The 17,716-nt window shown below is 48.7% G+C and overlaps 1 protein-coding gene across 3 annotated transcripts in view; it reads left to right on the forward strand.

Moving 5' to 3' along the window:
• The window catches only part of GLIS1 (GLIS family zinc finger 1), a 251,075-nt gene that overhangs the window by 172,000 nt on the left and 61,359 nt on the right, over positions 1 to 17,716 (forward strand). The gene's annotated exons all lie outside the window — the stretch shown is intronic.

Consider the following 17,716-nt stretch of genomic DNA (forward strand, 5'->3'; position numbering starts at 1 on the left):
GGAACATAGGTAGCTTCTTGTATTTGAAGTGTGTTCTGTGCATGGGGGCTGGGAGCAGAAATGGTGGTTGAAGTTGGCCCTTAAAGGACCTTGAAGTCCAGTATGAAGAGCTTGGACTCCACCCTGAGTGGTGGGAGGGTGCTGAGCAGGAGAGTGAAAAATCAGCATTGACATTTAGAATATTGGGTGTGTTGCTCCGGGAGCATCTGAGGGGGAACAGCAGTAGGCAGATGAAGACACGGAGGCCCAGGAAGGAGCCTTCTTCCCGGGTCTGCTAGAGCAGAGAGTGGAGCCTGGCTGCCAGTCAAGGCCTGGGCACCACGGGCCAGCCCAGCTCAGCTCAGCTCAGCAAGCCAGACACAGTGTCTGTACCCGATTGGGTACCAGAGCTCAGTCCTCCTTTGGAAACAGCATCCAGCACATTTACCAGTGGGAAATGGGAAAGGCATTTCCCATAATGTGGCTCCGTAAAGTTTGCACAACTGTTCTTTGTTTTCCGTCCATCCCCACAATAAATCTTCCTCCACTGCCAGGATTTGGGCCTCCGGGTCTGTAAGTGATTACCGCGCCGACTCGCGCAGCACTGCCTCGAGATGCATTCTTCTGACGTGGGTAATGATCAAATGAGAGCCCATCACTGAGACTCACGGCCTTGTGAGTGGCGATTTCCGAATGGCTGGGAGGTGGCCGCCTGCTCTGGCCTCCTCCACGTACCTGCACTGCCCTGGCCTCCCTTGATAATCAGCCATGTTGGGGACATAGAGCAGAGAGCTCTATGAGATCATGGGATGCCTGGGCTGTGCATTTCTTAGGGATGGTGGTCTCTGCTGTCATGGAGGAAAGCAAGTACCCAGTGTGTGTTCAGCTGATGGACCATCCACCATCCTCTCTGTTGGACTGAGACAGAAAACATAGGGTTTTTCAAGCTAAAAGGAACATTTGCAGCTTCCAGGGCATGGCCAGGCCCTGGGGTGAAGTTTGGATAGATAGCTCCTGTGCTCAAGGAATGCTTAGGGCAGTGGCAGGACCCTAGTGTTATAATGGCCTCATTGAAATCCACAGAGGGGAAGCTTCCTGGCCAGGTTCACATCTGGGACCCACCTCCTGTCCCTGGTTCCACACTCCATCATCTTCCCACTGCCCACACTTGCCTTCTGCACCACAATGTAATCACAAGATATGACGAGCCCCTTGTTTGGGGAGATAGTTGGGCCTATGGTGTCCTCTCTGACCAGGTTTAGCTACCAGTGCACGCGATAGCAGTCGGAAGGCAAGGGAGTTTGGCCCCAGGAAGAGTCTGCTGTGCCTCCAGGACTTGCCCAAGCTTCCGGCCCTACTCCCTGCTCCCATTGCTTCTCCCCAGGCATCCAGGGCGAGAGGAGGTGGCCTTGTGGAGGCCACAAGTCTGAATGCTTCTTGCTGTGTGCTGGGTTGTACTTTTGCTGTGTCCTGATATGGAACCTGAGGCCTGTAGAGAGGGTTTGGCTCATGGAGATCACAGAGCAAAGGAGCCAAAGCTCAACTCCCTTGCTTCCCAGTGCAGTGTCTGTTGAGCACCTACTATGTGCCAGGCCCCATGTTGAAAGTTGATTTGTGTTGCCTCTGTCTGTACCACCACTGCCTCCCAGGATTCTGGAGAACGCCAGTTTGTGTTGTGTTTGCATGGTGGGAGAACCCCCCCAGGGCCTCTCCTCTGATGCTGTTTGCAGGCCCTGCAGCACTTTCTGACTGAGGAGGACTCAAGGCTCATGGTGGGAGATGGCTCACTGGAAGTCACACAGAGGAGATGGCTGGCAGCTTGTGCAGTCCACATGGGTCAGAATCACTTTCCCTCCTGGCAGGATCCAGTTCAGGCAGCCCTGCCCAGCAGGCTCCAGGGAGGCTGCAACCAGTGGTGGGTTGCAGATACCACAGCTCCTTACATGCATTAAAAAAGTATGATGGGGAGGGAGGTGGGAGGGGGTTTCATGTTTGGGAACACATGTAAGAATTAAAGATTTTAAAATTAAATAAAAAATTAATTTAAAAAAAAAAAGTATGATGGTTGATTGCTGTGGGTGTTGGTCCCAGAGGAAGCCTGGCTTGTGCAAATGCCCACCTAGGTGGGCACCAACATGCATCTGCAGCTCCTCTGCCCACCCCAACCCCTTATCTTCTTCATGCACATGTAACCACCTGGCCTTGGGACTCAGTTTCTTCACGTGTGTGACAAGGACTTTGATCAGTTCCAAGCCTTTAGGTTTCCTGATCTCAGCTCCACCAGTCTGGGTGAGACAGCATGGGCCTGGGGTGCAGAGCTTTGTTCCCTGCCCAGCTTTGCATCAAACAGTCTTGTGGCTCTGGAAGAGCCACCAGATCCTCTGGGACTCTGTTTTGCCATCAGTAAGATGGAAGGTTTGGGTCCAGAATCCCTAAGATCTTTTGAGCCTAGTTGCCTTTCAGCATTCCTGGCTGGGCCCTCAGGAAGAGGAAGGAGGTGGAGGGCAAGGAAGGGGCAGATGTGGGCCACTGTGAGCTGTCCAGCCTCAGTCGCTTCCACACTTGCTCTGCTCCGGCTGCAGGGGCTCCCGGCTGGTCCTCACACATGCCAAGTTCATATCCACTTCAGGCTCTGTGTGGCTCTTCACTCCGTCTGGGATTCTCTTGTTCCAGCCCTGCCTCCCTTTCACTCAGGCCCATGGAAGCTTTCACTGAAGTTCAGGTCACCTCCTCCAGGAGGCCTTCCCTGACCACCAGTCTAATGTAATATCTTCAGTCACTCTCTGCTCCTCATACTATCCAACATTATGTGTTTGTCTCTGACCTGTTCCCTCCACTTAGTTGTAAGCGCCACAAAGTCCAGATCTTTTTGTTTTGTTCCCTGTTGTGTTTCCAAGGCCTTGAACCATAGGTGATGGACAGCTATTTGCTGAATAAATGGGATTGAGTTCAAAGGCAGAGGGTGTAACTCAGTGGGACAGAAGTGATGGAGCATTCTGGGAAGGGAATAGGCTGAGAGCCAGGAGCCTTGTCCTTTAAAATGAGTGGTTTTGCTACAAACTCACAGGGTCGTGGTGAGGACTGCATAGGTTGCTGTCAAAGGGGCATTTCTGGGTTAGGCTGGATGGGTAGTGTGTCCAGAGAGCCCAGCACAGCACCCGGTGCACGGATGGTGCTCAGCACGTGTTAGTTCACTCCTCCCACCCCATCCCTGCCCTGATTTCCTTCCCTCCTTAACCTGCAATATCAGGATAAAGGGAAGTCTGTACCCCAAGTTATCCACCTCATGGAGAGTCAGACCCAGACAGGGGCTTAGAAACCATCTGACTCAATCCTGTCCATGGATTTGGAAACTGAGGCCTAAAGAGGAAGAGTTCTTGTCCACGTTCCTGCATGGTTTCTGGGGCTTGGAGAGAAATTTACCATCAAGCCCTTCACAGAGCAGAAGCTCTGCAGTTAGCTGCTGCTGCTGCAGCTGTTTATCGTTAATTCAGTCTCCACAGATCTTGTTTTTATGACCACGGGCCCAAAGATAGAGCAAGAGTACAACTTTGCATTAATTGACAACAAAAGGAGTATTACAGCCAAGAATACAACAGAGGAAATGATTAAACTACCTCAAAGCAGCTACTTTAAAGTGTGAGGAAGGAGGGAGAGAGGCATTTGCAAGGAGTCTGCTCTCCTCCAGAAAGCAGGTTAAGCCCTTTGTTTTCTCAGGGAATTTTTTGATGTTGGCATTACTGTCCCGTTTTATGGATGAGGATCCTGAGGCTCAGAGATGTTAAGTGCTGGGAGTCCAACCACGGCTCCAGGATATCGTCTGTATCAGAGTTTTTTTTCTGTAATCAAGCATGAGTGATCTTTCTCAGTTTTCAGTGATCTCAGCCCAAAGAATGCCTGTCATCTTAATTAGTGACTGCGACTCCCCAAGAACAATCCCACATGATCTGGACTTTGCTTGGATCCTTCCACTTAACCTACACTGGTTGAGGGGATGGGGTTTGCTGTATCAAGAGTCAGTATCACAAGCCCAAGGCATCCTTGGGCCCCCTTCCCTGGCTTCTTGTGCAGGGAGACAGAGACCTTATAGGTTAGGAGAGCTGTGTGGAGGGTCATAGGAAGGGAGGGGTTCGGGGCCAGCTGTCTGGGCCTCTAGTCCTGGGGACAGGTGAGAAACCAGGTCAGGCTGGAGGCCTCTGTGGCCATGACTGTGTGCACAGGGCAGGAGAGAGAATGTGGGGAGGTCCCACAGCCAGTGAGAGTTGTGGAGCTGGGATTCTGATCCAGGGAAGAAGAAGGCATAACCACTCCTCAGGAAGAGCTGGACCCAGCCTTCAAGGCTTTTGCAATTCAATTGTAATCCCTTATTCACCATGATGTTGGTTAGGCAAACTGTTTTCTTCTTCTGGTCTCAGTTTCCTTGTCTGGTTAGTTGGAGTGATAATCCTGCCTCATCTGCTGCAAGTGGTTTACCTCCCCTCACGCCGTGTCATCTTCATGACAACCATCACCCCATTGTCCCAGTGAGGACACTGGGACCTGGTGAGGCAGGGTGACCAGCAAAGGGTCACATGGCAGGTCAGTAGTGATGCCCGGGGTCACACATCAGTGGTGATGCCCAGGGCCACTTGGTGGGTCAGTGGTGATGCCCAAGGTCATCCACAGGTCAGCAGTGATGCTCAGGGTCATGCGCAGGTCAGCAGTGATGTCCAGGGTCACAGGTCAGCAGTGATGCTCAGAGTCACTCAGTGGGTCATTGGTGATTCCCAGAATCACAGGTCAGCAGTGATGCTTAAGGTCACACACAGGTCAGTGGTGATGCCCAGGGTCACTCAGTGGGTCAGTGGTGATGCATGGGGTCACAGGTCAGTGCTGACGCCCAGGGAAGGCATCACCTGTTGCCCCTCTCCTCTGAGTTCTGCTTCCGCTTATGCCCCGGTGTGATGGTGGTGTCTGTCGGGTCAGTTCTGTTCACTCTGGGAAGCTGGGGGAAGACGAGGTGTGGTCCTGTGGCAAGAGGAAGAGAGGGTCTGCCGCCCGCAGTCAACATCCCTGTCAGGGAGTTTGAGGCCCGTGCCTTTGAGGCGCCAGCCCTTTAATCATCTTCACATTGTGAGCCCAGAAAGGTTTGCCCTGACAACTGGTTGGCAAACTCAGCCAGGGAACATCCCCCTGCACACACAGCCAGGCAGTAGTTTCAGCCTTTCAGGAGCTGTCTGAGGTGGTTACTGTGGGTATAAATTAGATTCACCTGGCAAAGCCCATTTCCCACTGGAATCTTCATGAAACTCTCCCTTTGGATCCTGTCAGAGAGGGAAGCATGCAGGAGGCCTAGGTCCCTCGGGAGTCAGCAGGTGGGAAGTCAGAGCTTCCTGGACTCATTGGTGAGATGCGTAAAGCAAGCCAGGCCTCATCAAGACAGGTGCTGACCCCAGCACTTTTGGCTTCAGCCTCTTCTTCCATAAAAAGTACTAAAACTTATATTTTATGATGGCATTGGTTTCAAGACAACATATTAATATTATGTAGTAAAACATTTTATTTGACCTGGTGTTCATGGTGGTGGTTTAGTTGCGAAGTCGTGTCTAACTCTTTGCGACCCTATGGACTGCAGCCCACCAGCTTCCTCTGTCCATGGGATTACCTAGGCAAGAACACTGGAGTGAGTTGCCATTTCCTCCTCCAGGGGATCTTCTTGACTCAGGGATCAAACCCACGTCTCCTGTGTCAGTAAGCAGATTCTTAACCACTGAGCCACCTGGAAAGCCCTTTTTTAAAAATCTAAAAGTCCCTTGGCTCTTCTGATTATAAATTAAATTCAAACATTTTCATGGGTTCCTAAAGCATTCTGCACTCTGTGTACTGTGTGTGCAGTGCCTGGTGGACAAGAGCAAGGCCTGCAGAGGCTGGAGCACTTGTGGTGCAGTCCAGGCCTTGCCTCCCTCCTCTTCCCTGGGTCTCAGTTACATCCTCTGTGAAGAGGAATGACTGGAGGAAACCCCCCAAAATCCTGCTGTGGTCGTCTATGCTGTCTCCTTCTGTTCTAGCGCTTGTACTCCTGATCATTGAGTTCTTGTCTTTCATGAAGAATTCTTGAGTATTCACTACAAAAGATCTAGATTCTGTTAAAGCAACATCGATGAAAGAAAAGAACATAAATACATGAAAACCCTAACCTCACGTAGCTACTGCAATTAAATCTTATGTTTAGTGGAGCTTCCTGGAAGCCAAGGCAAAGAAAGCAAGTTGTTGAATTGTAGACTTCTTGTCTGGTAAAGGAACCAGAGCAACCAGCTGGTGTCTTGGGGGCAGTTTTGTATGGATATCAAACCTTTGTGAGGCCACAGTGAGAGTCACATGAGCTGATTGTTAGAGGAAGGCTGTCCAAACCATGAATGATGATCAGAATCACTGAACAAAGCCATAGACCTTGTTTTCACAATTAACTTTGCTAAAACCTATGTGCAGGTCAGGAAGCAACAGTTAGAACTGGACATGGAACAACAGACTGGTTCCGAATAGGAAAAGGAGTCCGTCAAGGCTGTATATTGTCCCCCTGCTTATTTAACTTATATGCAGACTACATCATGAGAAACGCTGGGCTAGAAGAAGCACAAGCTGGAATCAAGATTGCCGGGAGAAATATCAATAACCTCAGATATGCAGATGACACCACCCTTATGGCAGAAAGTGAAGAGGAACTAAAAAGCCTCTTGATGAAAGTAAAAGAGAGAGTGAAAAAGTTGGCTTAAGGCTCAACATTCAGAAAATGAAGATCGTGGCATCCGGTCCCATCACTTCATGGGAAACTGATGGGGAGACAGTGGAAACAGTGTCAGACTTTATTTTTCTGGGTTCCAAAATCACTGCAGATGGTGATTGCAGCCATGAAATTAAAAGATGCTCACTCCTTGGAAGAAAAGTTATGACCAACCTAGATAGCACATTAAAAAGCATAGACATTACTTTGCCAACAAAGGTCCATCTAGTCAAGGCTATGGTTTTTCCAGTAGTCATGTATGGATGTGAGAGTTGGACTGTGAAGAAAGCTGAGTGCCGAAGAATTGATGCTTTTGAACTGTGGTGTTGGAGAAGACTCTTGAGAGTCCCTTGGACTGCAAGGAGGTCCAACCAGTCCATTCTAAAGGAGATCAGTCCTGGGTGTTCATTGGAAGGACTGATGCTGAAGCTGAAACTCCAGTACTTTGGCCACCTCATGAGAAGAGTTGACTCATTGGAAAAGACCCTGATGCTGGGAGGGATTGGGGGCAGAAGGAGAAGGGGATGACAGAGGATGAGATGGTTGGATGGCATCACCGACTCGATGGACATGAGTCTGAGTAAACTCCGGGAGTTGGTGATGGACAGGGAGGCCTGGCATGCTGTGATTCATGGGGTCACAACGAGTTGGACACGACTGAGCGACTGAACTGAACTGAATATTCCTTGAGAAAACCCAGGGCCAAGTAGATACTGGTGGTGAAGGAACCTCGCCTGTGTTTTATAGTATCTGTTTTATTCTCAGTCTTCCTGTACAGCAGCCCTCTGGGGTAACTATCATTAATCTTATAGATGAGGAAACTGAGGCTCAGAGAAGTTAAGTGACTTGGGACTTCCCTGGTGGTCCAGTGGTTAGGACGCCATGCTTCCACTGCAGGGGGCATGGGTTTGACCCCTGGTCGGGGGACTGAGATCCTCCATGCCACAGGGCAACTAAACCCTTGCACTGCATCTCCTGGACCTGTGCACTCTGGAGCCCTGTGCTGCACACTGCAGAGTCCACATGGCACAGCTTGACAGGAGCCTGCGTGTGCCGCCACGAGAGAAGCCCACACACCACAGTCAAGACTCAGCCAAAAAAGGAATGACCTGACTGTGATCACTCAGGGAGGCCTGACTTCTACGCAAGTGGCTCCTCTCTGCAGACATCGTGGGTCAGCCTGTCACTTGGGGGCAGACTCAGCCCCTTGCTCAGGGAGCTCATAGCCTAGTGGACCCCGCAGATCTTCAAAAGAAGAGGGCCGCACTGTGATGCATGCTTTGAGGAGTGCTCAGGGGGGATGGCACCCTAGTAGAAGGAGGATCTGTCAGCTAGTCCTAGGGTAGGCGGATCAGAATAGCATCTTGGCAGAGGTGAGAAAGGGCCCTAATGTGGACCAGGAGGTGAGACGGTGAAGCCTGGATCCCCAGTGGTGGCATAAGGGAGAGAAGCAAGTTTCTTACTTATAAAACTTATAAACAACAGAAACCAACTCTGGCCATAATAAGCCCTGCATCCCTTCCCTCCCCCCAACCCCTAGAATTTATTGGCAGGTCTGTGACCACAGATCATTTGTCCAAAGTAGCAGGAGATGTTGAGGACAGGCAGGATCCAAGGACTCCAAGGGCTTAGAAGCAGGAAACCTTGACCTGCTTCTACAGACATCAGACTATCCACCCACCATGCGGGTTCCTCGACCTCTGTGCTGTCTTGCCCCAGGGTCAAAGCTGTAGCTGGGCATCCCACTGGCCAGGCCTGTCTTTATCCCACTCCCCGAGCTGAGTTGATGGGGGTCGCCCACTCCTTTTTTGGAAAGCATTATAAAAGCCTTCCTTATTCATACCTTCACTTCTCACATTGCAGGATTCTTTAATACGAGGAAAACAGGGCAGCCTGCTTATAGGCACTTCTGCAGCTACAGAAATTATTGGATCTGAGGGATTCTCAGGAGAGACAGTCAACAGCAAGGGATGGGAAGCCTGTTACATGTGGGGTTAGAGGAGGAGCCGCCTGGAGAGGGAAATGGCAACCCACTCCAGTACTCTTGCCTGGAAAATTCCATGGATGGGGGAGCCTGGTAGGCTACAGTCCATGGGGTTGCAAAGAGTCAGACACAACTGAGTGGCTTCACGTTCTTTCTTTCTATAGTTCCTTTTGGAGAAGGAAATGGCAGCCCGCTCCTGTGTTCTTGCCTGGAGAATTCCATGGACGGAGGGGCCTGGTGGGCTACAGTCCATGGGATTGCAAAGAGTCAGACAGAACTGAGCGACTTCACATTTTTTCTTTCTATAGTTCCTTTTGGAGAAGGAAATGGCAGCCCGCTCCTGTGTTCTTGCCTGGAGAATTCCATGGACAGAGGGGCCTGGTGGGCTACAGTCTATGGAGTTGCAAAGAGTCGGACACAACTAAGTAACTAACACTCACACATGGCGGAGGAGCCGAGGTGGTGCTCCGGTCTCTGGCCTGGGCTCATTGTGTGGACGTGAGCACGAGCCCTTGCAGCCCGAGGGAGGAAGGTGTGAGTTTCAGAAGTGCAGAGTAGGGAGGTGCCAGCCAGAGAGCCCCAGGGGGTGGAGATGTGTAAGTCTGGGGCTCCGGAGGCAGGAGATGGGCGTCATCTGCCTAGAGGTAGGCCTGGGAGCAGAAGGGGCAGAGGATCCGGTCAGGGAGATGAGGGTAGGGGGTAGGGAATGCAAAGAGTCATCGCCCTTCTGGCTGTACTTGTCCAAGTCTCCAAAAAGAGGTAGCAGGCCAGCGGGCTGGAATGCCTCCTCCTGTCGGGACAACAGAGGGCCCTCAGGAAGTCCTCCTGTGTAGCAGCGTCTGCACCATCTCCAGGGGCCCAGGCTAGCACAAGGGTCGGCTCAGAGTAGCCTCTGAGTGTGTGTGGCTCGCCGTGTGTTCTCGTGCGTCCACCTCCACCTGCTCTGTGCTCCACCTCGTCCTGCCCTGGGGAAGCTTGCCATCGAGAGTTGCGCCAGCCTTGGAGGCTGAGTTACAAAACTCCATGATGAGTCCCCTGGAGCAAAATGGGAACCAGAGGAGAGGATTTAATACACGGTGGGGAGGCCTCCAGAGAGGAGCTCTGGAAGAGTTAGCCAGCTGCTAAAGGATGAGAAGGGTGTCCCAGGCAGAGGGAATGGTATAAGAAAAGGCCTGGTGGCAAGCTCTGCGAATGGCTCAGTGGTGGAGAGAGTGATGAGAGACGAGCGGGGCTGGTGATGCAGGACCTTGTGTGTCAGACGAAGGGGCTCGGGGCTCTGTCCGCAGGACTGCAGAGACCCGAGGTGGGTTAGAGAAGGAGGGGTGTGAGGTACATCTGAACATAGATATGTGTGTGTGTGTGTGTGTGTGTGTGTGTGCGCGCTTCCTGTGCCTCTCGAGGGCCAGCGTTCACACACTCATGCCAGCACGCAGAGGGGCATGCCATCAGCTAAAATCTCTGCCCCGCTTGTGTTAATTAACAGGTAATGACTTAATTCTCGAGGCTTTTCCAAGAACGGAGTTAGTGTCTTTGGTTGCAGTTTCCCAGGGTTCCATATCCCCTTTCCTCCAGATTTATGTAAGCTGCTGGACAGCTCTGTGCCTGCAAGCAGTTTTCCAACTTGGCTCCCAAATCCTCTGAGCTGGGCCAAGGTGTCCAGTGAAGGCCCCTGACAAGATGGCAGGTCCCCAGGGGACCACCACTCTGCCGCTGGACTGATAGCACTGTCTGGGGAGAGGCTCCCTCTGAAGGAGCCTAAGCTTTGGGATAGGCTGGCGGGACGTACCCCCTTCAACCTATGGTCAAATGCTGGCTGAACTAAGCCTCGTTTTCTTAAGCATGTTCGCATCTAGACCCCACGGCTAGGTGGGGACGACAGTGCCCACCCCTTGGTATTGGTACGGCTGGAACCACGGATGTGGTGTGGACACAGGGACAAAGCCTCCTTCATCCATATTAGGAGCCAGTGGACGTCAGGACCCCATTAGCCTCCCAACCAGAGGAGGAGCTGGGGGCGCTGCCTCCCCAGAACTAACGACCAAGGGCAGCTGTGCTGTGTGACACTGGGAGGATTACTTTACCTTTCTGAAGCTTCTGTTTCCTAATCTGTAAATTGGCATTTCGGTGGGTGTACCAGATGCAGACCTTGAGAAGAAGATATGTGTACAAGTGATCTCCAAAGGGAGACTGAGAGAGGGCCTGCCACAAGTAACAATGCCTGTCTTCCTTGCTGGGGAGGGGGTTCATTCATTCATTCCGCCCTCTTATTTAGTGTTTGGAAACCCACTCCATTATTCTTGCTTCGAGGATTCCGTGGAGAGAGGAGGCTTGTGGGCTGCCGTCCATGGGGTCACACAGAGTCGGACACGACTGAGGCAACTTAGCATGCATGCATGCATTGGAGAAGGAAATGGCAACCCACTCCAGTATTCTTGCCTGGAGAATCCCAGGGATGGAAGAGCCTGGTGGGCTGTCGTCTATGGGGTCGCACAGAGTCGGACATGACTGAAGCGATTTAGCAGCAGCAGCAGCAGCATATACCCGGCAGTGAGTGAAGTTCTGGGAATAGAGGTGAACGGGACCTGGGAAAAAGGCAGGCTGGATGGAGAAGCTTCAGGGGAAGCTGAGCAAAGGCCGGGTGACATCTGGGGAAACTGAGGCTCAGAGCTATGCTCTACCAGGGCCTCACACAGTGTGACCTCCTGCAGAGCCAGGACCACAGAAGTGGAGGTCAGAAGTGCAGACAGTCTCACTGGGTGAGGCCCAGCCCCGGATCACAGCGTCCTGCTGTCTGGAGCGCCTGAAGCAGGCTGCGGGGCCGGTGTGGGGAGCAGTGGGGTCTCTGTTTGCACAAGCTAACAGGCCTATGGCAATCGCTACTCTAATTGTCATTGTCCTGCAATTTGTGTGACAATTTGTAAGGCATGGAATGGAGCAGAGGTTATGCCCTAAAAACGCCCCTCAGGTGCTAGGCTTGCTGAGCGACCAATGAGAGACCTGTGGTCTCTGGCATCACTCTGAGCTGCCCCCTGGGGACGTGTCCAGAGTAAATCACGTTCATTTTCTAGGGAAGCGCAGAGCCCTCTTCCCCTAAGGAGCTCTGACCCTGGCTCCCCAGCTTCTGGAGTTCTGAGAGCCTGTGTTTATGCGTGTGTGCCTGTCACTGTCTCTGTGTGCTTGTGTGTGTATGTGTGTGTGTATGTGTATGCGGGGTGTGTGTGTGTGTGTGCACATGCACCCTCGCAGGCTCGTGTGTTAGTATCTGTGGGCACGTTTGTGTTGTTGAATGTGTTTCTAGGCGCCAGGGTGTTGCATGTGTTCCTTTGAGTGAGTTGATTTGTGAGTGTGTATCTGGGGTGTGTGTCTGTATAATTCCATGTGTTCGTGCAGCCAGTGTCTGTGAAGATGGGTTCTATGAGGCTGAGGAAGGTGTCATTCCTCCTGATCAGTGTGGCCAGGGGAAGCACCACTGAGAAGGGATAGGCTGGCCTTGGGTCCTGGAGAGTGGGTATAAATGGGGGTGGAGGGGGGGGCTTTTCCTCCCCACTGTTCTTGCTCTGTTCCCAAAACGTGGATGAAGCTTCCAGGAACCAGGCTGAGCTTAGTACCAAGAAGGACTTTCTCGCAGGCAGGACCTTCCCAATTGGAGGGAAGTGCAGGAGCAGAGGCTAGCCTGCTGCTTGGCAATTTCACTCTGTAAACATTCCCTGAAGTGTCTTATTCTTTGTCAGGCTTTGTTCTGGGCCCTGGGACAACTGTAATTCAGCTTGAGTTCCAGGACCCACAGACTAATGATGATAACTCTTGAGACTGGATTCTAAAAGGAATAATACTTACAGTGATAGAGTCCTTACACTGCTGGGCACTGCTCTAAACTCACTCACACATTTGGGCCAGGTGCTGTTTTACAAATGAGAGACTGAAAACCAAGTGATGTGACAGCTTGTCCCGGGTCCCTGCAGTAAGCATAGGCACAGCTAGTTGTGGAAGCTGCACCCCTGAGACAGGAGGACTCGAGCTCCCGGCCCCCCTCCCTCGCCCCAGCTCCAGGCAGTGGTGTTGGCCAGGTCCCAGAAGAGGCTGGTTTCTGTCCCCAGAGTTCATATGTATCCAAGAAGTGCCCATGAAATCCCGCCTGTTCCCTGACAGCCATCCTCTGAGAGTTCTTAGCACTAGGCCAGGTTATTAATCACTGAGGCCCAGAGGCCACCGCAGTGCTGGCTGAGGATTCTAATCCAGCAGGAATGTAAACGTCCCCTGATTGCATGGGGCTCTTGGCCATGGTGCCACCTGAAGGAGTTGCCCTCTGGCAAGGCGGCAAAGAGTCACCCTGCTGCAGCCCACAGGGGTCTGGGAGCACTAGGTGGCGAGGGCAGCGCAGAGAAAGCCCTGGGTTGGAAGACGGGGGTGGCCCAGGTCCCTGCCCTGCCACTGCCTATGTTTATCACTGTGAGTAGTAATAATAAAAACAGCACGCCCTTAGTGCTTAATTGGAGAAGGCAATGGCACCCCACTCCAGTACTCTTGCCTGGAAAATCCCGTGGACAGGGGGGATGCCTGCAGTCCATGGGGTCGCTGAGGGTCGGACACGACTGAGCGACTTCACTTTCACTTTTCACTTTCATGCACTGGAGAAGGAAATGGCAACCCACTCCAGTGTTCTTGCCTGGAAAATCCCAGGGACGGGGGAGCCTGGTGGGCTGCCGTCTATGGGGTTGCACAGAGGTGGACACGACTGAAGTGACTTAGCAGTAGTAGTAGCAGTAGTGCTTAATACATGCCAGATATTGTGCTAAATTAGGATTAGCTCTCAACACCCCATGAGGTATCACTAACCTCATTTTTCAGACAAAGAAACGGAAGCTTTGGAAAGGGAAGTGATTTGCCAGGGTCACACGTTAGGAAATAGAGACAACCAGAATTTGGATTAGCACAGTTTAGCCCCAGAGCCCTTAGTCATGTTTACACTTTAAAAGTTATTTTATATATGATACATTGAAAAGGATACGTGCAAATATGTGTAAGTAATAAAGCATAGCAAAATGAACACCCATGAATCTTTGGAACCACTGTTTATTTTCTGTTTAGCATTCCCTGCTTTTCTTAATGTGGTTTCATCACACATATATATCTGTAAACAGTGTATTGCTTAGTTTTGCTTGGCTAAAAGCTTTATAAAAATAGGATCACACTGTATATGGTCTTAGCCATATTTTCACTTAATGTTATGTTTGATTGTATCCGTATTGCTGTGTGCAGCTATAATTCATTCATTCTTACTACTGTGTGATATTACATGCCGTGAGGAAACTTTGTCATTCTCTTGTTGATGGACATTTGGGTTGCTTCTGTTTTGTGCTAGCTCACAACGCTGCTGCGAACATTCCTCTTCATGTGTATTTTTGACGAGTGGAAGTTTTACTAGAATGTGAGCCTAGAAATGGAGTTGCTGGGTCAGATAATGTAAGATGGTGCCATATTACTTTCAAAAGTGGTGGTTCCAGTCTGCACTCTCACCCACACCGCATATACAAGTTCTGTTGTTCTAACCTCAAAAGCATTGCATAACTTTGTCAGTCTGGCGGGTGAAATGGTGTAGATGATTACTAATGGGATTGCAATACCTTGTCATGGTTTGTGGGCTGTTATTATTTCCTCTTCTGTGAAATGCATTTAAGGTCCTTTGCCCATTTTTCTATTGATTTGTCTTTTTCTTATTGATTGATAGGAATTCTTGATATTTGCTACCAGTTGGTGACTCATATTTCATTCCCTGATGGTGTTTTTCCTGAATGAAAGATCTTAATTATAATGAGTAAATTTATCAGTCTTAACTTTAATTGCTTATATCTTTTCTTTCTTAGAAAATCTTCTCCACCTTTATATCACAAGTAAATTCTCTTGTATCATAATGAGAGGATTTATTTTTAAGCTTTTAAGTCTTAAATTTAAGAGTTTAATTCATTGAAGTTGAGTATAGGGACCCAATTTAATTTTCTTTCCATTTGGGTAGCCATTCATTGAATTGTCCATTCTTTCTCCAGAGATTTGCAATACCAACCTGTCATATATAAATTTTTATATACTTATGGGTCTGTTTCTAGGATCTTCTGTTCCATTAGCCCATTTTTTAAAGCCCTGTACCAGTATTACAAGGCTGTGGTCCGTGTGATCAGATTGGCTAGTTTTCTGTGATTATGGTTTCAGTGTGTCTGCCCTCTGATGCCCTCTCGCAACACCTAAATTTGGAAAACTCAGCAGTGGCCACAGGACTGGAAAAGGTCAGTTTTCATTCCAATCCCAAAGAAAGGCAATGCCAGAGAATGCTCAAACTACCACACAATTGCACTCATCTCACACACTAGTAAAGTAATGCTCAAAATTCTCCAAGCCAGGCTTCAGCAATACGTGAACCGTGAACTTCCTGATGTTCAAGCTGGTTTTAGAAAAGGCAGAGGAACCAGAGATCAAATTGCCAACATCTGCTGGATCATTGAAAAAGCAAGAGAATTCCAGAAAAACATCTATTTCTGCTTTATTGACTATGCCAAAGCCTTTGACTGTGGATCACAATAAACTGTGGAAAATTCTGAAAGTGATGGGAATATCAGACCCCCAACCTGCCCCTTGAGAAACCTATATGCAGGTCAGGAAGCAACAGTTAGAACTGGACATGGAACAACAGACTGGTTCCAAACAGGGAAAGGAGAACGTCAAAGCTGTATATTGTCCCCCTGCTTATTTAACTTATATGCAGACTACATCGTGAGAAACGCTGGGCTGGAAGAAGCACAAGCTGGAATCAAGATTGCCGGGAGAAATATCAATAACCTCAGATATGCAGATGACACCACCCTTATGGCAGAAAGTGAAGAGGAACTAAAAAGCCTCTTGATGAAAGTGGAAGAGGAGAGTGAAAAAGCTGGCTTAAAGCTCACCATTCAGAAAACGAAGATCATGGCATCCAGTCCCATCACTTCATGGGAAATAGATGGGGAAACAGTGGAAACAGGGTCAGACTTTTATTTTTTGGGTTCCAAAATCACTGCAGATGGTGATTGCAGCCATGAAATTAAAAGATGCTCACTCCTTGGAAGAAAAGTTATGACCAACCTAGATAGCATATTGAAAAGCATAGACATTACTTTGCCAACAAAGGTCCATCTAGTCAAGGCTATGGTTTTTCCAGTGGTCACGTATGGATGTGAAAGTTGGACTGTGAAGAAAGCTGAGTGCCGAAGAATTGATGCTTTTGAACTGTGGTGTTGGAGGAGACTCTTGAGAGTCCCTTGGACTGCAAGGAGGTCCAACCAGTCCATTCTAAAGGAGATCAGTCCTGGGTATTCATTGGAAGGACTGATGCTGAAGCTGAAACTCCAGTACTTTGGCCACCTCATGAGAAGAGTTGACTCATTGGAAAAGACCCTGATGCTGGGAGGGATTGGGGACAGGAGGAGAAGGAGACGACAGAGGATGAGATGGCTGGATGACATCACTGACTCAATGGACATGAGTTTGGGTAAACTCCGGGAGTTGGTGATGGACAGGGAGGCCTGGCATGCTGTGATTCATGGGGTTGCAATGAGTTGGACACGACTGAGCGACTGAACTGACTGACCAGTATTACACTATCAAAAGTACCATAGTTTTGTAAGAAGTCTTCACTAATATCTAGTAAGAAAATCTAGCCACCTACTCTCACTTCAGTCTTTTTTAGGTATTCCTTGACTATTCTTAGGACTTTGCTCTTCCATATAGATTTTAGAATCAACTTTATTTATTTTTAATATTTATTTATTTGGCTGCACCAGGTCTTAGTTGTAGCACATGGAATCTTTGATCTTCCTTGTGGGATGTAGGATCTCTAGTTGCAGCCTGCGGAATCTTAGTTGTGGCATGTAGGATCTAGTTCCCTGATCAGGGATGGAGCCTGGGCCTCCTGCTTCGGAAGCATGGAGTTTTAGCCTTTGGACCCTCAAAGAAGTCCCTAGAATCAACCTTAAAATTTCAGAAATGCTTGACTTTTTAAAAATTAGACCTCTGTTTACAGATCAGTTGGAGAAAATTGACCTCTGTTTACAGATCAATTGGAGGAAATTGACCTCTTTATGATATTTATGCTATCTGTAAATATGGTCTTTGTTAATGATTTTCTGCAAGATTTTATATGTTTCTCCATACATGTGTTGCATGTAGTTCTTTTAAGTATTTATTCATAGGCTTCTTTTGATTTTTGTTGCTAATATGAATTACATCTCTTAAAAAATTTTTTTTTTCTTGTTCCTGTTGAATAGAAATTCAGTTGCTTTCAGTTTATTTATCTTATACCCAGATATCTTGACAAATTCTCTTATTATTTCTATTAATTTTTATGTAGATTCTTTGGATATTTCTATATAGACTCTCATATATGTGAATAAAGATTTTATTTCTTCCTTTTCAGGAAGGAATATTTATTTTTTCCTTTTCTTTATACTTTTATTTCTTGAAAAGAAACAATGATAGTAGATATTCTTATCTTGTTTTTGATTTAAAATGCTTCTAACATTTTACCATTAAATATAATACTTCCTATAAAGTTTCTGTAGATACCTTCTATCAGACAAAATGCATTTTTTAAAAATAAGGTTTATTTTTGAGATAAGTTTTAAGCTCACAGAATATTAAGTGGAAAGTACAGAGAGTTCCCATCTATCTTCTGCACCACCCTCCCTCCATCCCAGCCTCCCCCAGTGTCAACATCCTGGACTAGAGTTGTGCATGTGTTACAATCAGTAAACCTACACTGAAATATCAGTATCACTCAGAGTCCCTAGTTCTTATTAGAGTTTTCTCTTGGTGTTGTACATTTACCAGTTTGACAAATGTATGACATGTATCAACCATTGTTGTATCATGCAGAAAAGTGACACTGCCCTAAAAATTCTCTGCTAGTCTATTCATACATTTCTTCCCTCCACCCCAGGCAGCCGCTGACCTTCATAATTTTCTCT

Source organism: Capricornis sumatraensis, chromosome 2 (genome assembly GCF_032405125.1).
Source record: "Capricornis sumatraensis isolate serow.1 chromosome 2, serow.2, whole genome shotgun sequence".
Taxonomy (NCBI): Eukaryota; Metazoa; Chordata; class Mammalia; order Artiodactyla; family Bovidae; genus Capricornis; species Capricornis sumatraensis.